The sequence below is a fragment of the Mirounga angustirostris genome, unplaced genomic scaffold (genome assembly GCF_029215605.1).
Source record: "Mirounga angustirostris isolate CCGP_5_RB_7025 unplaced genomic scaffold, mMirAng1.0.hap1 SCAF_8, whole genome shotgun sequence".
In the NCBI taxonomy this organism is placed as follows: domain Eukaryota; kingdom Metazoa; phylum Chordata; class Mammalia; order Carnivora; family Phocidae; genus Mirounga; species Mirounga angustirostris.
Genome location: NW_026991716.1, coordinates 42781409 through 42805239, shown reverse-complemented (window position 1 = coordinate 42805239; position 23831 = coordinate 42781409). Strand labels below are relative to the sequence as shown.

Below are 23831 nucleotides of genomic sequence, written 5' to 3'. Positions count from 1 at the left end.
GACCTGGACAGGCTGACTGGGAGGACCACCTCCTATTTCTTCCAGGTACCCCACGGAGTGCATCTCTCTTTTCTGATTTCCCCTATTCTCTCTTCCCTGCCTACCACGCTCCTACCATGCTCTTTGAAACACAGTTTTGGCTGCTAATTGTTAAAAAAAAACACATAAAAATGATTGATTTAGGCTTCCCTGGGGGTAACTCTGCCTCATTAGGGCCCCTCTTGTGGGATTTCCTTTACGGATGATGGTGAGAATCCTCTCTAATTCTCTGACGTTCTTGTAAGTACAAAGGGGCAGGAAGTCTCTCTTCATAACCCTCCTGTCCTCTCTATTCAAGCAGAGAAAGCACATGCTGTTACTCGCGGGTCCCGGGGGCAAGGTTCTGTGGGACTATTTTTAAATCAGGGCAGTAACATCCGCCAACAGAGCGGTAGCGAGCACGCAGCTGCTGACCGCAGGCTCCCGGTGGCGACATGGGGTCCTGTCCAAGAAGCGCTTCTGAGCCGCGTTCATGGTTGGAGGAGAAGAGGCTGAGGCCACGGTCAAGGTAAAGGTAGGCTTAGAGGCCCTTCATCGGTCCCCCTGAGAACCAGCGGCCTCGAGCCCTGCTTCTCAAACTTTGCCATGTAGCCCACTCACCTGGGCGGCTTGTTCTGACCCAGATCGCTCCCTGGGCCTCCCTGGCGGAGTTCTGATTCACCAGGTCTTGGGTGGGGTCTCAGAATTTGCAGTTCTAACACATTCCTGCCTGCTCCCCAGTGTGTCTCATCACAGGATTTCTACCCACTGGACTCGGTGACCTCTTGTTTAGGCCCTCAAGGGGTTTCTAGCACTTTCCTGATGGGTCTTTGCACAAATCATTCCCTCTGCCTCTTAGGCTCTTTCCTCACCCTCTGTCCAGCGAGCTCCTACTTTGCACTATCTTCAGATTTCATCTCTGTTACTATTTCCTCGGGGATTTCTGACCATCATACTAGGCCTGAATATCAAAAGCTCTCCTAGAATTGTGTACAGTTTTTTGATTAAATTTTGAGTAATAGCAGTATCTCTACTGCACTATAAAGCTCCATGAGGGTAAAGTTCATGCCTACTTTTTCCTTCTATCTGTGTGGTAGAGGTTTATCATGCATTGTGGCTGTCTAGTATTTTTGGACCACTTTTTTAAATCTGGCCAGTTTCCTTCATGATGAGTCCTGCGTCTTCAAGAAAGAATCCAGAACCCATTCACATCTCTTCCCTTACAACTGGAGTCCAGGCAGGTTGCCCAGACTAGCCCAGGCACCCTAACCTGTGTGAGACCCATCATGAAGCACTATGTGAAGAACCAGGTACCAGGAAGGATCTGTCATTGGGCAGGACGGCGTCAGGGCATTAAGCTTTCAGAGGACAGCAGTGATGAAGCTTCTGGCATCTGATACCCAGCAATGCTGGGACAGCCTGTTGTGTTTATGCCCACTGTGGGGCTGTGGGGGCTGCCTGCAGTTGGCTTGTGGTTTGACCCAGAATTGCTCACAGAACAGTAGCCTCCAAACGAAATTGTCTGGCCTTCCACAGATTCCCGGGGATAGCTAAAACACATGAATAGTCCCAATTCTTCTGATTGAACTGGCTAGAACAGGTTTGTAACTAAGAATCCAGGTAATTATACTCTATCTCTGGTGCCTAGCATAGCACACAACATACAGCAGGTATTCTGTAATATTTGTTGAGTGGGATAATTTAGTAAGTCTTTACTACAGTTAAGCACTATGCCCACAGGAAGTTATGTGGATTTATCCTCACAAACTTATTAATATCATCTTCTCTTGTAGACTGCACAATCCCTCAAGATATTTGCTGTCCCTACTTGGGAGGATTAAATTTATCTGCTTCATTGATACAAGCTTAGCCATGTCTTGCTTTTTGGCCTGAGCAAAATCTGAGCAGAAGTGATGTGTATCACTTCTGAACAGAAGCTTTAAGAGCCAGCATGTGATCCTCTGTGCCCTTTTCTTTTTCCCTCTCTGCTAAGAGTCAGGCAATTTTCCAGAAGGAGGCTGCTTTGTTAGCTGGGGTCCTGGAGAGAATGTGACATAGAGCCAGATAAATCTGACCTGCAATAAACATGCAACATGTTGGAACTGCAAGTCGGGGAGATATTGGTGCTGTTTGTTTCCATGGCATAACCTAGTCTGTACTCTAACAGATACACTCATTTACACATGAAGACACTAAGGACACAAGATAATTGAGACAGGATTTGAATCCAGGCATTTTTACCTCAGAGCCCATTATATCTTAACCATATGCTAACCCCTACCCGGCTTAATCAAGAAGACAAAAGAAGAAATCATCACCAATTTTCTATATAATGATAAATGAGAAATTAGAAATAACCACACATTCTGGGGCGCCTGGGTGGCTCAGTCGTTAAGCGTCTGCCTTCGGCTCAGGTCATGATCCCAGGGTCCTGGGATCGAGTCCCACATCAGGCTCCCTCCTCGGGGGGAGGCCTGCTTCTCCCTCTCCCCCTCCCGCTGCTTGTGTTCCTGCTCTCGCTATCTCTGTCTCTGTCAAATAAATAAATAAAATCTTAAAAAAAAATAGAAATAACCACACATTCTGAAGACATTTAAAGCATTATTAAACAGCATCTTGCAAGACGATATGGAAATGTACTTGGAGACTTGGGTGAAAGGATAATTTTCTAAATAATAAAATTAACCTTAGGAGACATAAAGACACAAAACAGAACAACCACCACAAAAGAAACTGAAAATTTGATTGATTAAAAATTGATTAAAAATCTATCCACCCACCTCCCTGACTCCTACACCTGCTGGCCACTCCTTAAAATATTAGTCCTAGATTGCTTCATGGGTGAATTATTTCAACTTTTTAAGTAACGGATAATTCCCTGCTATTTAAACTGTTCCAGAGCCTTAGTACAAAGCTCTCACACTATTTTTAGAAAGCCAAAGTAACATTGTACCAAGACCTTACAAAATAGCACTAAAAAAGAAACCTAGCATCCAGTCTTGTTTAAGAATAGGATTGATAAGTCCTTAAATTAAATATTAAAAATACATAATTCAGCAAAACAATAAAACACAGCAAGTGGAATTCATTTCTGAAAATTAAGGATAGCTTAGCACTTGATACATGCTATGATCATACATTATCCTAATATAGATCAAAAGGAAAATGATGTTCATCTCAGTTAATGGCCAAAAGGCCTTTAATGAAGTTCAATAATTAGTTTTTAAAAAAAGATTTATTTATTTATTTTAGAGGAGGAGTGTTGGGGGAGGGGCAGAGGAAGAGGGGGAGAGAGCATCTCAAGCAGACTCCCCCCTGAGAATGGAGCCTGATGCAGGGCTTGATCTCAGGACCCCGAAATTATGACCTGAGCCAAAATCAAGAGTCAGACATTTAACCAACTGAGCCACCCAGGCGCCCCCATAATTAGTTCTGATTTAAAAACATAGACAAACAACTCAAACACAAAGGAAAACTACAATAGATGGATACTTTCTTTACCAAACAGTAAAAAAGATATTTCAGACCCTAAGTCAGCATCAGGTTTAGGGTGAAAACACCAGAAACTTCAAAAGCTATGGTTTCTCACTCTCAGCACTGTTGTGAGACACTGTTTGCTGTGCACAGTCTATTACACTTAGATAAGAGTATGAATAAGAGATAGAAATATTACACCAGGAAAACTAAGCAAATAAATTGAAAAAACTATTAAAACAAGAGATCTCAAAAAAATCAGTGTTTTTACAGAAGTAATAAGGACACACACACACAGAACTTGTTTCTTCCTAAGATGGAATAGGAGGGGCTGAACTTACCTTCCAACTGATATAACCAAACACCGATGCATGCAAAACATGAAACAGTAGTTTTTCAAACAGTGGACATCAGGCAACAAAGGACATTGATTCCTGAAGGACAGAAAACAAATGTTGTAAGTTCTGTGATTGCTCCAGCTTCTGCTTTGAGACAGTTTGCAGGCTGTGGTGGAGGAAAGGGAAGCGGGCAGAGCTCAGCTGACCACCTGAGTTGAGATTGTTTATGCAAACAGAGCTAGTTCAGGGAATAGAAGAAAACTTTAAAAATGTGTAACTAAAATCTTCAAAGAGTTAAGAGAAGTTACTGTATCCATACAATAAGGCCAACATGCCAGTGAAATAAGGCCAACATTTCCAGTTAAAGACAGGAAAGAATTCTTGGGAGTTTAAAATATGAGAGAAGGAAAATGAAGGGAGATTGGAGGATAATGTTGGAGAAATCTTCCTGGATATAGAAAAAAAAAAAAAAAAAGACAAAAAACCCCCAACAACCCTGAAAAGTAGAGGAAAAAAAGTAAGAAACTCAGAGAATCGATCTAGTAGATAATAAAATTCCAGAAATAGAACCCCCCCAAAAAAACAAAACTAAACAACAAAACAAAACAAAACCAGACTGAGAGGAGGGAGAAAAGTATTAAAATGATACAAGTTGGGAGGGCGGGGGAGAAGAAAAAAAATAACACAAGTAAACATCTTACAACACAAGAAATTGAGTTTTCTGATAGAAAGAATCCACCAAGGACCTAGTACAATGAAAGGAAAAAGACTCATACCAATGAGCTTCACCATGAAATAACCATAAACTGGGAATAAAGAGAAAAATCCTCAAAGTTTCCAGGAGGAAAAACAGACCATTCATAAAACAAGAAAAAGAATGGTATTGTCTTCTCACTGAAAATGGGAAGGAAAAAAGACAATGAAGAAACATATTTGCAGCTCCAAGGAAATTATTATTATTATTATTATTATTATTATTATTATTATTATTATTTTGTGTGGAGGGGGAGCTGAATTCTATACCAGCCAAATCAGCAAAACAGGGGCAAGAGTAGAATAAGGATATATGTTAAGACTGGCAATGTCTCAAAAAATTTATTTCTTGTAAACTCTTTTTCAAATGCTACTGTAGAATGTGCATCTCAAAAACAAGGGATGAAATGACCAGAGGAAACATGGGACTGGAATTAAGATGGAAGGGAGTCCCAGAGCTGCAATGGAGCAAGCAACTGTCAGTGGATGAGGAGGAAGGATGGCTCCAGTGAGATTTCTTTGGGGGAAAAAAAATTGAACTGGTAGATTCTCTGAGGGAAGTAACTACATGGAAACAGAGCTCAGAGGCATTTTACAATTCTTTTGGAGGGCTTGATAGGAATTATCATCAGTAAATGTATCCACTTAAATGCATTACATAAGTCTTGTCTATTTATTTTCGTTCTCTTAAGTACAGAATTAGTTACCAATAATTATTATACAGTTGACCTTTGAACAACGCAGGGGCTAGAGGTGCCGATCCCCTGCAAAGTTGTGTATAATTTTTGACTCTCCCAAAACTACTACTAATAGCTTACTGTAGACTGGAAGTCTTACCAATAACATAAACAGTCGATTAACATACATTTTATATGTTGTATGTATTATATACTGTATTGTTTCAATAAAGTAAGCGAGAGAAAGGAAAATGTTAGTAAGGAAATCATTAAGAAAGAGAAAATACATTTACAGTGCTGTATTGTGAAAAACAACATATAGTTCTTCACGTATAAATGAACCTGCACAGTTTAAGTCCGTGTTGTTCAAGAGTCAACTGTGCTTTCCCAATGTTAAAGGGAATTTTTCAAAATGGTGACATTATGACTCTCACACAAATATGAAGTGAACACATGTCAAAGATTTCATTTAAGCCATCAAATATGGAGGAAACCAGGAAGGTGTTACAACCAGTTCAAAGGACAATCCACAAGACAGATGTATGAAGAGGCAACAAATAATACTGAAGTAAATTTCCTAATAAATGCAAAACTGTCCCTTCTGCTAGCAGGGAGAAGGCAGTTGAATTTCCACTGGACACAATTCATTTCCATCTCTGTGGACAATATTCACTTGTAAGATTATCAGTATTCTACAATTTCTAAAGTTATAAAATGGCTCAAAGACAATGAAAGGCACAGATCCTATAGAATCAGACAACTCTGAAAGGTCCACGAGATGATGTCTAATATTCCATTGAAAGAATATCCAGTAATTTTTCTGCCCATTTCAAAGTTTTTTACATTTGTTTCTGGCATGTTACTTAAATTTTAAATTCTGTTTTTATTTAAAAGTATAATGGGGGAAAATAGGTGTGCTATTAGCCAAATTAAAGGGCTATATAGGTGTTTGGATAATTGACCAAAGATGTGCTAGTAAATCTTAGAGCATTTTATCCAAACTGCAGGCAGAGTTCCATGAGGGACAGATTTTTGAGATATACTTTAACATTCATAAGCCTTTATAAAGAGAAGTTTTTAAAGATTTTATTTGTTTATTTAGAGAGAGAGAGCGTGAGTGGGGGGAAGGGCAGAGGGAGAGAATCTCAAGCAGACTGTGCTGAGTGAGAAGCCTGATGTGGGACTCGATCTCATGACCCTGAGGTCATGACCTGAGCCACAATCCTTATTGCATATTCTAAATGCATCTTCTAGAACCTTAAAGTCAAACATTTTAGTACATATTGACACCCATGTTTTCCAGAGTAGCTATAGTTAGGATAGTAATAGGAGGAAGAAGACAAGTGCCAAAACTCTCAGGGCTCACAGACTAGTTCTTTGTCTACAAATCTGTTGTATGAGACAAGAAACCTCAACACAGTGCTTAGTACATTTAAGATGGGTATGTAGCCAAGTATTTGACTTTCACCTTGGAGTTTTCTTCTTCCACCACTGTCTCCCTTTCATCTGGCCTTTAGGTTCTGTGCATGGAGACAAATAAGAATGCAGAGTTGGTGGAGAATCCCAAGGGTCTGGAAGAGAATGTGTCTTAAAAGCAACACTATTTTGAGTAGTAGGGAGGGAGAAAGTTGTTCTAAGACTTGGAGGAGGAGTTGTTGTGACTCACCTCCAAGAAATGACCAGAGTGAATAGCAGTTATTAGACTAAGTAGAATATGGGGGTCAAGAAGGAGAGTGACCACAGCTGTGGAAGACATAATTTGCTAACAAAAGTCTTATTGGTGGATTGCTAACTTTGGCAACAGCGAATGTCTTCCTTTCCAGGTACGTATAAAATGCCTGTTTTCTCTATTACTCCCGACAATGGATTCTCTTAAAGGACTCAACCTAGAAGATGTTCCACCCTATTGGTTCAGAGTCCTTTTACAGCTCCACTCTTTCCTCTCCTAGAGACAGTTTATGGAACGGATTTATGGATCAAGTTAAACAAAGGCATATGGTGAATGTCCGTTTTCTTCCTAGCTTACTGCTTACTGGGGAGGGGTGTGTGTGTGTGTGTGTGTGTGTGTGTGTGTGTGTGTAGGAATCTGGGGGTCAGGGGAAGGGACGAACTTGTGTGAAGATCTCACCGTGCATCAGGCTCATTTGTATGTATGTATCTTACCCTGTGAGATAGGGATTTTCCCCCCAATTTCACAAATGAGAACACCAAGGCACTCACTGCACTGTGCCCAACACAAGACAGCTAGTCATCTTATTCAGGGTTGTTCGGATTGCAAACTCACTCTTTCTGCTGTATCAAACTGCCTTGCTAGAGGTGTGGTGGCTGGTGTTGTGTGAGTCTCATTCCCAGCTGTGATCCTCTTTTGGAGCTCTCCTCCGTGTTCCAAGTTTTGTCTTCCTGTGCTGTCCGTCTTCGGCCTCTAGCTAATAAGGACCTTCTGAGACCTTTCTTGGCCCTGCTCCCACCTTCCCCTTTTGCATCGTCTGTGCCATTTGCAACAGGCTACTCGGACCCCCCTCTCTAGGGGCAGCTCTGAACCTCTCCAAAGGTCTTCTTTCCCTCTGACCTCTTGTGGCACTTAGAATCTACTCTACATTTCATTTGACATTTATGTCCACCTTCTGTTAAGTGTTACCTTTCCTACAGTTCATGTCTTAGATCCCAAACTAGACTGTAAGAACCTGAGGACCGGGATGTTGTGTTAAGCCTCTGTGAAAGTCTTTACTTCAAGTACAGGACTTTGCACAAAGTAGGAGCTTAACAGTTGTTAAACACCTTCATGGAGGAAACCTTTTTTTTTTTTTAATTTCATTATGTTATGTTAGTCACCATACAATACATCATTAGTTTTTGATGTAGTGATCCACGATCCATTGTTTTCGTATAACACCCAGTGCTCCATGCAGTACGTGCCCTCCTTAATACCCTTAATACCCATCACCGGGCTAACCAATCCCTCCTCCCCCCTCCCCTCTAAAACCCTGTTTGTTTCTCAGGTCCATAGTCTCTCATGGTTCATCTCTCCCTCCAATTCCCCCGCCCATTTTTCCCTTCCTTCTCCTAATGTCCTCCATGTTATTCCTTATATTCCACAAATAAGTGAAACCATATGATAATTGACTTTCTCTGCTTATTTCACTTAGCATAATCTCCTTCAGTCCCATCCATGTTGATGTAAAAGTTGGGTATTCATCCTTTCTGATGGCTGAGTAATATTCCATTGTATATATGGACCACATCTTCTTTATCCATTCATCTGTTGAAGGGCATCTCGGCTCTTTCCACAGTTTGGCTATTGCGGACATTGCTGCTAGGAACATTGGGGTGCATATGGCCCTTCTTTTCACTACATCTGTGTCTTTGGGGTAAATACCCAGGAGTGCAATTGCTGGGTCATAGGGTAGCTCTATTTTTAAATTTTTGAGGAACCTCCACACTGTTTTCCAAAGTGGCTGTACCAACTTGCATTCCCACCAACAGTGTAAGAGGGTTCCCCTTTCTCCACAACCTCTCCAACATTTGTTGTTTCTTTCCCTGTCCATTTTGGCCATTCTAACTGGTGTGAGGTGGTATCTCAGTGTGGTTTTGATTTGGATTTCCCTGATGGCTAATGATGATGAACATTTTTTCATGTGTCTTAGCCATTTGTATGTCTTCTTCAGAGAAGTGTCTGTTCATCTCTTCTGCCCACTTTTTGACTTGATTATTTGTTTTTTGGGTGTTGAGTTTGAGAAGTTCTTTATAGATCTTGGATACCAGCCCTTTATCTGTAGTGTCATTTGCAAATATCTTCTCCCATTCTGTGGGTTGCCTCTTTGTTTTGTTGACTGTTTCCTTTGCTGCGCAGAAGCTTTTTATCTTGATGAAGCCCCAGAAGTTCATTTTTGCTTTTGTTTCACTAGCTTTTGGAGATGTATCTTGAAAGAAGTTGCTGTGGGCGATGTCAAAGAGGTTATTGCCTATGTTCTCCTCTAGGATTTTGATGGATTCCTGTCTCACATTGAGGTCTTTCATGGATGAAACCTTTTGCAAGCATTTCCCTATCTCCCTCTCTTCATTGTCAATATGAAAACAACTGTACCTATTTCGTCAGAATTCCTGCAAAAGGGGGAACTTCTGGTAAATAAAATTTTTCTGAGACATGAATGAGTAATGAAGGCTTAATTTATTCCAATATTCCTAAGAACAACTGATTTGCTTTTCCACAGGGGTCTGCGCGTTTGCTGTTAAGGAAATATGTGGGGATTTCAGAGCAGGCTGAAGGGGGAGCTATCTTATTCAGGGCTGTGTCCACTCCCCGTGTTGGGGAGGCTGAAAAGGACCACCCCGCTCAATCCTGGGCATAGCAGGACCGTCACAGCCGATGCCACCACGCTTAGTAGCTTCTCTGGGCCTTTGCCCCCTTCCCCTTGGTTTCTCAGTGCCACTCTGTTCTTCCTACCTCCAATCCTCGTTTCTCTCTATCCCTGCAAGCCGAGGCCTGTGCAGTACCCTCCCTACCCCTTTCCAGAGTGTTCCCAGAAGAGGACATTCACAACGACTCCTGCCTTTTCCTCTGTGTGCCTCCAATAATGACTGGCTTGGCTCAGTCACTTCTTGGGTATTTTCCCACAACAGAAATCTTCAGGGTAACCCCGTAAAACCCAGGTCAGCTTCTGTAACTGAGACAATTCACTTCATTAGCTTTCATTATGTTCCCATCATTTCCAATAAAATTCTTTCCAAAATACCACTGACGAGACACGTAGCTGCCTATCAGTGTAAAAAAAATTTTTTTTTCATCTATTTGGTTCCAGGAATTGAATTTCCTCATAGGAGTCATTGCCCAACTTCATGCGGACACGATTTAATACAAAGCTCTCCAATCTAACATGACGGGCTTTAGGCGAATAGGTCCCAGTTTTCCACGCAAAGAATCGGAGATCCTTGCGCCACACTTTTTTTTTTTTTTGCCTCCTGCAGAATGGGTAAATTAGTGATTTAGCATCAGGGCCCACTCCTCTAGGCTCAGCTCCCCCCATTCCCCAGTGGCTTTGTAAATTAGACAGAGTCATTTGCATTTTTTACAGTCTCAAACCATTCATAGAAAAATCGCATTTTGCGTTTTAAAAGCCAAGTAATAATGTTAGAATCATTTGGCAGTGAGATGTCATTCAGCTCTCTGATTTAAATAAGGGAGGAAGGAAAACCATTTGTCTCATATCCATCCTTAGGGGAGGAGAGAGAAGTGCATCTTTAAGAAATCATGGGAGAGAGTCGTTCCTTTTAGAAATCATTCAAATTCTTTCTGAGATGTCGTGCTTAATATCAGTTATCCATTTTCCTTTCTCTTTGTGCCAACCCCAGAATTCTTCCTGAGAAGCTAACATTAATCTTCTGCTTTGTTTCAAGGCCTGTATTTGATTAACCTTTTTTTTCTTTCATTTGGGAATGACTGATTAGTAAGCAGAAATTAAATTTAAAAATGAAATTTCTCTGTACAGTGGATTTTCTCAAGCCCACTAGACTTTGCTGGCAATATTAACGGGATCGCCGGTAAACCCTTCACTTCGTTCTGTATTGTGGCCGAGGGAAAGACAAAATGCATTTGGGACCACATCTTGAATCACAGATACCAGGTGCTATAAATCTACTCTTCTGTCCCTGCAGGGTGAGATTGTTGTGTTCTCAAAGTGCAGGGTCTTGGAAGGAGGAGGAGAAATTTTCAAAGTCCTGAGGGCAAAGGAATTTGATAGGAAATACTTCAGATAATTGTCAACTTCAAGACTAGAAGTGTCCAGGTATAGAATTTAACACCTTTATTTTAAAGATTAGGAAAATGAGATGCAAAGATAATATTACAGGTGAACGCTGCGGGTATATCTACAGGTCTGGTTAGGTTTCCCTGTGAGAGATACTTTGTCTAATGCCCTGTCTTCTGGATACACGCACTGGACCATAGGTCTGGTCTCATTCAGCCTGTTCTGAATTTTGATCAATTGCTCCTTCTTACAGGTATTCTCTCAAGTGTCCCCCAGTAGCACAGTTCATTCCTTCCTGACCTCTATTTTCTTCGATCTTCCTTTTTCTCCTGTCTTCAAGTTTCTTTCTCTCTGATTACTAACTGAAAGCACCGATATGTTGTTCAGGCAAAGGCCAGAATCAAGAGCAAGGTAACCGACTTAAAGGTCACGATAAAGATGATGGTGTTGATAATGGTAACAATACATTGCATTGCCATTGTTCTTTCTAGCATGCAAAGCTCTTAACATTTCATTTTCTCATCCCATCGTTCCAACCCTGGGAGATGAGTTAGGTCCATATCATTTGTGCCATCTTATGTGGAAACCAAGGCTTGGGTAAGTTAACTGATGTGCCTAAGGACCCAATCCAGGCAAAGGAGATGAAGTCAAAGTTTAAGCCTATGTTTTAGGACTCTGAGTCCAGGACCATACGGCTTCTCTGGAATGCAGTCTGATCAGAGGGTGCGTCAAAAGATATCTCGCTGCCAGGTAGAACAGGGTGATTAAACCACCACAAAGATTTTGGATAAACATAAGGGGAAAACAAATGTTGACAGGTCAATAAAACACGGGAATAATTCACTAAAGGAGATTGTGTAATCTCTCCCTTAATAGAGGCTTTACCTGAAGCAACAGTTCCTACTTATTCCGTGAAACATTCCAAAGTGCGTTTCCAGAAGACAGTATATATCCAAAACACTAAAAGGCATGACTAATGGTAACCTCAGGCAAATTACTCAGTATCTTCAAAGTCAGTTTCTTCATCTATGAATAATAGGGTTTGGGGGAGGATTACATAAAGTAATGTAAGTACCCTGGCACATAGAGGGCACTCAATACACATTGCCAATGTTTAATGATGGTAATATTTTCACTTGTGTGAGGAAATAACACAAAGATTTGGCAATAAGGACATTCTTAGCTGTGTTTTTAAAAATAGTAGTGAGAAGTTGGAAATAACCTAATGTCCAGAAGTAGAGAATGGGTCAAAGAGAGCGTGCTGGTACATCTAGGTGCTAGACTATCAGTTAGTCATTTAAAAGACCATAAAATACGTTATTACATGGTGAGACATTTGCAGTTTATTGTATTTTAAAAAGCAAGCTATAAAATATTAAGGACAGTGTGATGTTTTTTGGCTAAAGTGTGTGTGTGTGTATATATATACACACACACACATATATATAATATAGACATAGATAAAAATCTGGATTGGTTTACCTTACTATGGTAACAATAAGTGGGGAGAATATTATGAATGCTTTTAATTTTCTTATTTTTGCTTCTCTGTTTTAAATTTTTTCCAACAATGAACATGTTTTTCAAGTTCCAAGCTTTGTTGCCTCCTGCTATCTTGCTTAGTTCAGCAGGTCTGTGCTGCAGACGACATTCACTAAACCCTCAGTTAACAAGGGTTTTTGAGTATCCACCGTAGGCCAGACACTGTTCTAGGCACTGGGTGTAGAGGTGAATGAGATGGACGAAGCTGTTCTCATAGAGCTTACATTTTGGTGGAAGGAAAATCCAAAATAAACACATAAAGAAGGTGGGGTGGACCCCACTTCCAGGTGAGGTGTCTGTTTCTGGGGAAGCCACTCCTCCTAGCAACATTCATTCCCTACTCCTTTAAGCGCCCTGCAATCTGAGGTCCAACGTCATTTATTGGGATAAAGGCTGCTTATCTCTTGTTAAAGTGCATGATCTCCTTAGGGGTCAGTGCTGTGTCGACACTGGTAATGTATCCCTTAGTATGAGTCATTTCCTGAAAGTAGATTATCTGACCTTGAAGGGGTGAGCGGGAGGCAAGGAAAGTATATTGAGGAAGAGCTGGGGGTCACAGCCTTGCCACTTTCAGAAAAGGAGAGGACATGAAGGTGGAGTCGGGTGGGGCCTGGGTGTGCAGGAAACACTAAAGTGCAGATGCCACTGGGGTCCAAACTCATGTCCTTTTGGAAGTTTCCATAAACTGATCTTGGTTCTAGCAGTTTTCCCATAGATATGAAAACAAAGGTCACTTTCTCTTCTCTGTCCCTCTCCCAATGCTTCCCTTTCAATTGTTCAAAAAAAATTAAAAAAAAATTTTTTTTTCAAGTGTAACATAACTGTCATTGATGCCATAAGGCTTGGTTCTCTGGATTCTCTGATACACTTTATCAGATGACATTTCTCCTTGTTTCTTCTATGCAATGATTAGGAATTTTTTAATTAGGGATTGTGTTGTAGTTACACACGTAGGCACTCCACTTCTCTTATAAAAATAGGTGATCATTGAGGACAGAATTTATGTCTGTGGGTCAAGTATGGTTCAATAACAACTTTCAACGGACACAAAAATTGTGTCCTCATGATGGCAGTTTCCGTACTTATCAGGTGTTTGGTAAGTCATTTATGGCATGAAATGAATGTAAAATATGCTACATTAGGGGTGTCACCCAGCCATCCACACTGGGATTTCACTCAACAGCTTGTTGCCATGGATCCCCTGCCTTTCCCATACTCACCTCTGCGCCACAACACTGAGGAAGAGGCAAAGCCTGGATCTGAAAGTATTTAAGCCAGGGGGCTGGCATTTCGCCACATGGTCAAAGAGAAGATCTAGCTGCCAATCTGACAGGCTCAGTGGGGTCAGTACTGTGGCAATTGTTCCATAATCTTGTGTATATCAAAGGGATCTTTATTTTTTTTGAGGGGAGGGGAGGGTCAGGAGAAAGAGAAGTATACTTGGATGGCAGGAAATTTCAAATACCAGCTAAGTGGTCAATAATTGAGTTGAATTTAATAGGTTTCAGTTGAAATTTCCCCCCTAGCCAGACTTTTAAGGCCCTTGAACTCTAGGTAGAGAGAGTTGAACATTTCGCATTTTTACAGACCATGAGAGACATGAGACAAACCCAATAATTCCTGGAGGTAAATCTCACCCTCTCATAACCCAGATCAACTTCACCCAGCAGTGCGGATATTCTAAACCCTTCTTCACCCCAGTACTTTATTGTTTCCTTAGCAACCTGACAGCTTGGGGAGCAGGATGGGGAGGCTACAGTAAACAAAGTGAATTACAGCAGCAGTGGGTGGCTGGCAGAACGGACACCGAAGATGGAGGGACTTGATCTTGCAAGCCAAGGACAGCTTCTGTGGCTGAGGCACTGCAAAGCCCAACACTGTGAGCCCAACACTGTTTGCAGGAAGGAAAGAAGGCAGCCAAATGAATGAGGAGAGGGAGAAAGACCTCAAATCCAAGATCTCAAATTCCCCTTCCTGCGAGAAGGGGTCTTGAACATTTATGGGATTTTAGGGAGAGCATGGGTGAATGGGATTGGAAGCTAGAAAGGGTGACTAAAGGTCAAGGAATTGTTGATCTATGCAGGCGCAGTCCATTGTCATGCTTTTTCCTACATCGCCTGTTCAAAGATGGGGTCTTCTCATGATCAGGGGGCGGAGACTTCAGTCTCCTCCTCGTCAAAAGGTCACCTGTGGACATTTGCGCAAGCCCAGTAAGAAGGTCTTGACCCATCTGAACTGGATGGCAAGTGGGCCTCTTAGTTCCTGGAAAACAACTAAAGCAAGTATCATGTGACTTGTACCTCTGGGAGCTGTCATCTATAGAAGCCGTTATCCATCCTTATGTGTCCCATGGGCTGCCTGCTCTTCGGAAGCAGGCAATTATGAAGTTTATTGTTTAAAAAAATGGACCTTCGGTTATAGTTTACTTCCCTTTAGCTACCCTAAACATAAGGCAACAATAATTTAGCCTTGTTTAAGTAGATTAAAAGTAAAACTTTAATTGTAAAGCACCGATTTCAATCTTACATGGTTTCTTTTTTCTATTTCTCTTCTTTTTTTTTGTGTGTGTGTTTCTCATTTCTTTCCCTCCTAATAGGCTTGACTGTGTTTGTTCTTATATCTGTGCAGGGCAGACAGCAGAGCATTGGTAAGTTCCAATTTTTGGAAAGATGGCCCAGGGGAGCCTGGGTGGCGCAGCGGGTTAAGCCTAGGACTCTTGATTTCAGCTCAGATCAGGTCTTGATCTCAGAGTTGTAGGATGGGCTATGAGCTCAGTGGGGAGTCTGCTTGAAATTCCTTCTCCCTCTGCCCTGCCCTCAGATAAATAAATAAAAATCTTAAAAAAAAGATAACTCAAAGAAAAGCAAAGGGCGAAGAGTCACTTTCCCTAAACCATGAGGTTTGACCATGATTATTTTTAGATACTTGGCATTTTTATTCTGTTATTATTATTTGTTTCCAATATTCCACTGGTACCAGTGATGCCCCTGGTCACAGGCAACACACATAGAAGTGCTGTACAGATGTTTTAAGAGGTCAGTCTTAATATACGATAGTGTTGAGGCATCTGGTCCTGCTTTCTACAATTTCCTCCTTCCACTCCACCTGTCATACTTTATTTCCTGGTCAAGATCCTTGTTTTGTTGTCGTTGTTTAGTTCTCCATCAGGAGTGAATAAATTCTAGAACACACTCCCCTGTGGTGTCATGCAATAATTTTCAACAGTGATGCAAAAATAATTTTCCTTCATTGTTTGATATTTACTGTGCATGGACTGTGTGATCTAAGCCTTTGAAATAGAGAACAAACAGATGAAAGCCTTTGCATACTTTCTTCTTGGGGGAGAAATGATCACTATTGCACACGATACATTAAGCAAGTGACATACTATGTTAGACGGTCATAAGTGCTATGAACAGAATAACGTGGAGGTGAGGGCGACATAAAGTGAGGCACGGCATCTTAATTTTAAAATCAGTTTGTAGGGTGTACCATACTAAGAAGGTGACAATTGACCAAAAGTTTGAAGAAAATGAGGGACAAAGTCATTTTGAAATTCGGGCAAGGGCATTCTGAACAGAGGATGTCAGCTTTGGCAAAGGCCCTTGGTTGGGGCAGTGTGGCTGGTGTGTTTGAAGAACATGAGCAGGGAGCTGGGGCTCAGGCTGGACCACAGAATGCACTGGAAAAAGGGTAGGAGGTGGGGGCTCAGACGAGGCAATGGGGTAAGGGTGGGATAAGTACGTTGGCTTTGAGGCAAATGGGACTGTTTAGAGGACTTGGGCAAAGGAGGAACTGGCATCTTTTTTTTTTTTTTTTTTTTTTTAATATCCTAAAGAGAAGAGGGAGACCACTTAGGAGGGTACTATAAGAATCCAGGCCAGGGATGAGGCTTCTCAGACCTGGGAGGTCATGGTGGAGGGGGTCAATGGTCAGATTCTGGATGTATTTATTGCTAATAGATTTTCTTGATGGGTTGCGTGTGGAGTTATAAAACAATCTCAGTACGACATACATGTGTATGCTTGCTTGGTTATACTGGAACATGGTAGATAGAATATATACCAAACTGTGAATAATAGTTACCTGGAGGGCTGGCAAGGATGGGGTGAGGAGAATTTTGGCCTCACAGTTCTATATTTCAGTGTTGTTTGGCCTGTTGCAAATCACACTGTTGTTTTTTTGTGGCATGGAATCAAAATTCAGTAACTTCTTTGTAAAATGACTGATCCTTGGCACTCCTTTGACGTGCCCTCACCCGTGTTTAAATATTGGTGGGGCTCATGGAGCAGGTTGTCCCTGGCTCATTCCCCAATCCCCAAAGCTTGGCTTTGGCTGCCCGAGTCGGTTTATTTTCACCCTCTGCCAAAGTGCTTGGCATGACAGGGACGGATGTGTACCCTTTGGCCTCACATATATTAAACACAAAGAGAAGATAGCATCTCTGAACGCTTTTGCTGTCTGTGGTGGCACTGGGGTCTATGAAGGAACGCCTAAGCAATCTGGGTGCTTTGTGCCTGCGGCTGTCTAGTTAGTATCTGGGACCATTAACAGGGGGGAAAAGATGAAGCATGATGCGCTCAGCGTCTCAGCCAAGAGATGGGGGGTGGGGGTGGAAGGAAGATGGCTCACCAGTGTTTCCCCTTGAAATTTCTTTCTTACTTTTCCTTTTCTCTGTCTCTTTTTTTGCAAGTCTGATGAAACCAAGATGACAATCAGAGGAGACAGCCGGAGTTTTGTCCTGTGACCTCCTTCCAGAAACATTCCTGCCTGGTTCACAGAAAGATCATCGTGGTGAAAGGAAGGAATGCTTTCCAAAGTGCAAGGACTTAACGGAGCCTTTGTTTATTCTATTCCATGGGTGGGGGGTCCTCAGTCTGCTGAGGACTTGCCCTCACCCACGTCTCCCAACAGTACTTCTGGAGTGTGAAGGTCATTGTCTTCTAGGCCCAGAGCTTGGCTTTCTGCCTTTTTGCATCAGATTTTACTCTGTGTTCTGCTTACTCTGCTAAAGGTAAACTTGAATGAAGCATTCCACCCACTTCCCCATGAACCCGAGGTTCTTTAGGGCATGGGGGACACAGCATGCCTAGGGGACAGTTCCGAACACTCTGGTCAGGTGTTGCCTGGTCTCCATCAAATTTGCCAAAACCTCCCAGGTGCCACTGTGTCAATGTCCTTGTTCAGTCTCTGCCCCGGACTTGTGTACGACATCCCGTTTGGCGTGCCGGTATGCACCTCACCTTTTGAAAGAAGAGGTATGGGCAAATTACCCATTATCACCCCCAACATTAGGTTATTGTCAACTTATTACTCCTTTTTTTACAATAGTGATAAGGATAGCATTAAGTAATTATAAATTTATTTATAATCATTTCTGAAAAACCGTACCTCTATGGGTAAGCCTCCTGGGGTCTCCGAAAGTATTCACCAAGCAGGATTGTTCAAGAAGCTCAAGAAGCAGTGATTGTTGTTAAAGCCTCTCAACTGCCTTGTGAGTTACCTATTGTTATCATACTCACTTTACAAAGTGAGTGTGATGAAACAGACATGAAGCTTCATGACCCCAGGAGGCTTACCCATAGAAGTCAGTTAAGCCATGCATGTAGAGAGACTGTGTCTGGCCACAGCAAGACTCAATCAAGGCCACCTAGCACTTTGTGTCCCCACATCAGCATAACTTTGAAGCGAAATAATTTCACAGGAGGGAGGATATTTCAATATGAAGCAAACTCTGTGAATAATACTTATGAAGCGAGCTTATTTGAATTTGTCAACATGTTTCTGCTAAATGAAAACAGCTGGAGAGCTATAACTTAAGGCTATAATTAAAGGGTGAGTTAAAAACAGTTCCTGCAGGTCAGGTGGTGCAGAGAGGCCTCACGGTGGGCCAGGCACACTCACTTTTGCTTTCCGTCTTCTTAATGGGACTTGAGAATGCGGTGGCTTCCAGTGCTGGAAAAGCAGTGTCCCTGGGGTTTGTGACCAGTGTGTGCAGCAGGTTGGATGACAAGCAAAACGATGAAGGGGCATTAAAATCACTAGAACGGGGGCGCCTGGGTGGCTCAGTCGTTAAGCGTCTGCCTTTGGCTCAGGTCGTGATCCCAGGGTCCTGGGATGGAGCCCTGCGTCAGGCTCCCTGCTCAGCGGGAAGCCTGCTTCTCCCTCTCCCACTCCCCCTGCTTGTGTTCCCTCTCTCTCTGTCAAATAAATAAATAAAATCTTTAAAAAAAAAATCACTAGAACGGTGATTTTTAAACTTTTAAGTTCCAGGAACCCTATACACTCTAAAAAAATTATTGAGGACCTCAAAGAGTTTTTTACCCCATCCCCCACCCACTTCCCTTACCCCCCTGTCTTTTTCCCCCCTCTCAGCTGTGTGGTTGCGGAGAATAGACTTCCTCAGGTTATCTCAGAAAAGGCAGATTTAGTTTATAGCTACAAGTGGCCTGAACTTGACCTGTGTAACTCTCCCTGGCTTAATTTCATGGGCTACATCTTCTCTTTCCCATAACGCCTACCCATCACCATTCTTTTCCCTCCTTACTCACACTTCTGCTCCCTCAATTTCAAACTTACTCATGCCTTCTCTAGGCTCCTTCTCAAACTCAAGACATTTTAGCTTAAGCTCCTGTGGATAACTGCACATTGATGTCTTCAAGCTCACATGGATAAGAGAAGAGCCCTACTTGGTCATATTTTTGTGCCAGTCACGGCATATTCACTGGAGACAGTATGGATCCGCTGCCCTTGGGCCCAGTGCCCCTCTGAGCCCATCAGCTGGGAGTGGTGGGCTGGGTTACCTGGTGCAGAGTGTACTTCTTCTGTGTTCTTTCTAAGGTGGCTGAGAGTTTACCCTACTTTGATTAAACTTGCACTTTCTTTTGAAACTTCCACATATTCGCGGTGTTCTTCAGGGGCTCCTCCCTAAGACCCCAATCTACTATGAAGTGTGATGTAGCCATGAAACAAGTAGGCTGGGGAGACACCTGACTGAATAGGTTAGGACTTGAATCCTGTCTTGGTCACTGGCTCCCTGTGTGACCTTGGATAAATTATTTAACTTGAGCTCAATGGGAAACATCATTTTAAGAGGGAAATGATATTTTAAATGGCTTCTTTTTATTACTCTGTGTCAAGCCTTACGGTGATTCATGTGCCTACGCAACCATAAAATGTCCAGGAATGTCATTTAGTGGTTCTGATGTCACCACACTGCTGAGGTTTGAGTAGTGACCTCTTCCAGCCATTGTCAACATCCATTTTATGGGTTCTCAACTCTTGTTAGCCTCAATCTTTGATCTGGAGCCAGAAAGTCATTATATCGTGAACTCAAATGAGAGCCTCAAGTTGAATATTTTTTTTGTATTCCAATTTAATAAGAGATATTTTTTCTTATAATGAAACAGCTACCTATTTCCTTAATCCAATGAAGTTCATCAAACAGGCAGTATAAAAGTAGCTTATAAAATTTTCAATTACTTATATAATGTAATGGCTCATTTTGTAAGTGAAACATACATTAATAATAGGATCCTGAAGAAAACAGTTGAGAAGAAGGAAAATGATATCAAAAGCCACAGTGATCTTGGTTATAGGGGTAGAGTTTAGTGATTCATTATTTGCATACAACATCCAGTGACTTGCTTATTCTCAGAGACCATGCCTCAGTCATCTGGGCTCCAAACCACAGAGTCACCTTTAATTCATCTTCTCCTTCATCCCTGAGATCTCACGAAGCTCCAAATCCTAAGATGCAACCAGATTTTGTCCATCACACTGTGGCCTGGTCCAGCCCAGGGACATTGACCAGAAACCCATGGCAATGGTATGTGTTTTATCAGAGGCTCCTGTTAAGTGTGAATCAGAGCTTCTGCACACGGGAGTGAGGCTGGGGAAAAACTGGGAAGCAGCTCCTCCTTTCTGATTCTGCAACAGAATGTCCAAACCTGTTATATATGAAAGCTTCATTCGGAGAAGGGTCTGGAAGATGTTTAAGGGAAGTCAAAATCATAAAGCCATGAGTGTACCTCAAGATTTGAGTGTAGTTCCTAAGAGGCAGCAGATCATCCCTAGAGTCCTTCCTAGCCTAAGAGATGTGACTGTGTGCCTTGTGAAGCTATGACATGGAGAACAACTACAGATCTGACAGGAAATTGCTGTAGATGGGAATTCAGCATGAGGCAAAATGTCTTGTTTTGCTGTTCTCAGCCTCCTGGGTCTCCAGGGTTCAGGGCTAAAATGTTGGAGATTAAGAAATGCAGAGGAACGTTATGACATGTGTCTGCAGGTCATTTCTTCAAATCAAGGCTTAGACAATCAGTTTCTAACATCTATATTGTGAAAAATTTTCCTGGACTAATCCTGTGGGTTGAGAGAGTAGCCAGAGGTCAATATTTACTTCATTGCTCCCTTTAAAGGCTGAGCTACAGTGCATTTAAAAGAGTAGGGAGCTGGCCTCAGGGACATCCAAAGGTCTCTCCCTCTCCATTATAGATGGTCTCTCTTGAGCATCCCAGCCAGGAAGTTGTCTTTTCAATAGACTTGGTGAACTTGGAGCTAGCCTTCAGACCTCCTGAAGGGCCTGCAAAGAGTTCCCAGCCCCTAGGAAGCCTGGCAGGAAGCTCTGGGAGCGGGGGACACATGTGACCCCCTGTTCTCTCAGCTTGTGGTTCTAGGATGTAAGGTCAAAGTTGTGGAGTCTGGGGAAATCTGAGTAATGTTATGAAACACAAGCTGTAGCCTGTCCTCCTCATCCTGCCCCAGATTATCTGCTTCTGATAACTGTGTTGTGGGAACCCCTCCCAAACTGATTTGGGGAATCTTCAGGAACGCTCTTTCACTCAGCCTCACTCCAGCATGGACAGTGTGCTTTTCAGGGATTGTCCAGAAGAGCCAGTGAACTTCGAGGACCTCTTGGCCCTGGGGAGTCTGTTTGGGGTAGCAGGCTAGTCACATTTGAAGGTTTGGAAGATCCTTTAGGGAACATTAGCTTGGTCACATCGTCTTGGAGGTCTTTCCCATAGCTTCTGGCCACAGGACTAGTTGCTCATTGGTGGGAAATTCTTGGTGGGACTAGAAATGAAGTTTTGCCTCCGTTATGCTGGAGTTCCTCTTTCTATCCAAGATTATGAGTTCTGACTTTTATGAGATTTTTGTTTGCTTTTTTTTGCCATTTCTACTGTTAAATTAGAAATTCTTTTAAAACATTTATTAATAGTATTGTTTAGTTTCTAATGGAGAGAGATACTGTGGGTGCCTCCTCCATATTTCCATGCATGCCATCCAACTTCTTTTAGCAGCTTTATTGAAATATAATGGATATTTTACTAACTGTACATATTCAATGTATAAAGTTTTATGGGTTTCAACACATATACACATCTGTGAAACCATCACCACAATCAAGATAAAAAGCATTTCCATCACCTCCAAAAGTTTTTTTCTGTAAGGGCTCTGGTGGAGGAGAACTTTTATGGCAACAATAACACTACTACTACTACTACTACTATTATTGTGTACTTGCCTGGGTCCAGTGAGTGTTATATACTATTATTAGCCTTATTTTTCGGATACAAAAACTGAGGCTTAGGCAGGGCAAGGCACCTTTCTAGAGCCACACAGCCACAAAATATGTGACCTGAAGGTCATCTTCCTTTTAATAATTACTCCACATAAAATTGTCCTGTTCTCCTGACTTTGCCTTTGATACTGAGCTATGAATACTCCAACTATGATGAATTCTCCTACACAAGCTCCTGAACATTTTAAGAGGGAGAAGAGTATAATTTTTTTCTTACATAATTTTTTTATATCCCTCACCTCGTAATTCGTTGAAGAAAAGGGAAGAAATTCAGCAAATTACAAGAAAGAAAGAAAGAAAGAAAGAAAGAAAGAAAGAAAGAGAAAGAAAAGAAAGAGAAAGAAAAGAAAGAAAGAAAAGAAAGAAAGTAAAGAAAGAAAGAAAAGAAAAGAAAAGAAAAGAAAAGAAAAGAAAAGAAAAGAAAAGAAAAGAAAAGAAAAGAAAAGAAAAGGGCACCTGGGTGCTCAGTCGTTAAGCGTCTGCCTTCGGCTTGGGTCATGATCCCAGGGTCCTGGGATCAAGCCCCACATCGGGCTCCCTGCTCCCTCTCTCGCTGTGTCTCTCTCTGTCAAATAAATAAATAAAATCTTTAAAAAGAAAGAAAGAAGAAAATAAAGAGAGGGAGGGAGTCAACACCATTCCACTAATATTTTGAGATTTTTTCCCTGGAGTATTTATCTAAGGTATGTTTGAAGCATAAAATGTCAAAACTTGAAATTTTACTTGAAACTCCAGTAGCTTCTCTAACCTGGCTGAGAATGTATAGCTTGTTTAGAAATTCCAATGGGGGTGAAGGTCAATAGGTTACAGGACTAAGGTTAGAACATGTGTGTGAAATAGAAAGAATATGAGGTCTTGGAATTTGGAATTCTGCAAGCTGGTCTCATCTGGCTCAGGACTGTGGGCAGTGGAAGGTGCTGAAAGCACAAGTCGTTCTGGAATTCAGGTGGAGTCCCGGAGCTGGAGGGTGCCTCAGTCTTGGAGCCTCTGCCTAGGATCTTCTCGGTCTGACAGTTCTGATCAAGTCAGCTAGGCAAAACCAGTGGATACTAGTCACGTTTCCTTCAGTGACAGAGGGAATCATGATGATAGGTCATTAGCATCCAGCCGTTTAGCAATTGTCATTAACAACATGGTGTGGGGGTAGGTGGAGAGATAGGAACTAGGAGGACTGGCCATTTGTTTCTTATATATTTTCTTCAATATCTCTTCTTTTAGGGCGCCTGGGTGGCTCAGTTGGTTAAGCGACTGCCTTCGGCTCAGGTCGTGATCCTGGAGTCCCTGGATCGTCCCACATCGGGATCCCTGCTCAGTGGGAGGTCTGCTTCTCCCTCTGACCCTCTTCCCTCTTGTGCTCTCTGTCTCTCATTCTCTCTCTCTCAAATAAATAAATAAAATCTTAAAAAAAAATATCTCTTCTTTTACATCCTGGGGTAGACCTCTTTAGACAGACAATTTTGGCATCTGATTATCTTCTACAATTTGTGTTAAGAAATTTCCTGTGAAAGAACAGTTTCTTAAATTTTCTGCAAATAGAAATTCAATTACACCTAAAAAACAATTTTTGAGAGGTCTTTTGTTTCCACCGCTATGATAGAAAATTGTGCAAGATTCTAAGAAAGCACACAACTTTATTTTGACTTTCGAAGATATAGTAAGGATGCAAGACATAGAAACGTAGAACAAATAATAATGGAAGATG

At 41.9% G+C, this 23831-nt stretch overlaps 1 long non-coding RNA gene across 1 annotated transcript; it reads left to right on the top strand.

Moving 5' to 3' along the window:
• The first annotated feature begins 326 nt into the window (after positions 1 to 326).
• On the top strand, positions 327 to 23499 carry LOC129045509 (uncharacterized). The gene is made up of 3 exons (XR_008505311.2): positions 327 to 553; positions 17240 to 17560; positions 23348 to 23499. It is a non-coding gene; the product is annotated as an uncharacterized LOC129045509 (long non-coding RNA).
• The last annotated feature ends 332 nt before the right edge of the window (positions 23500 to 23831 follow it).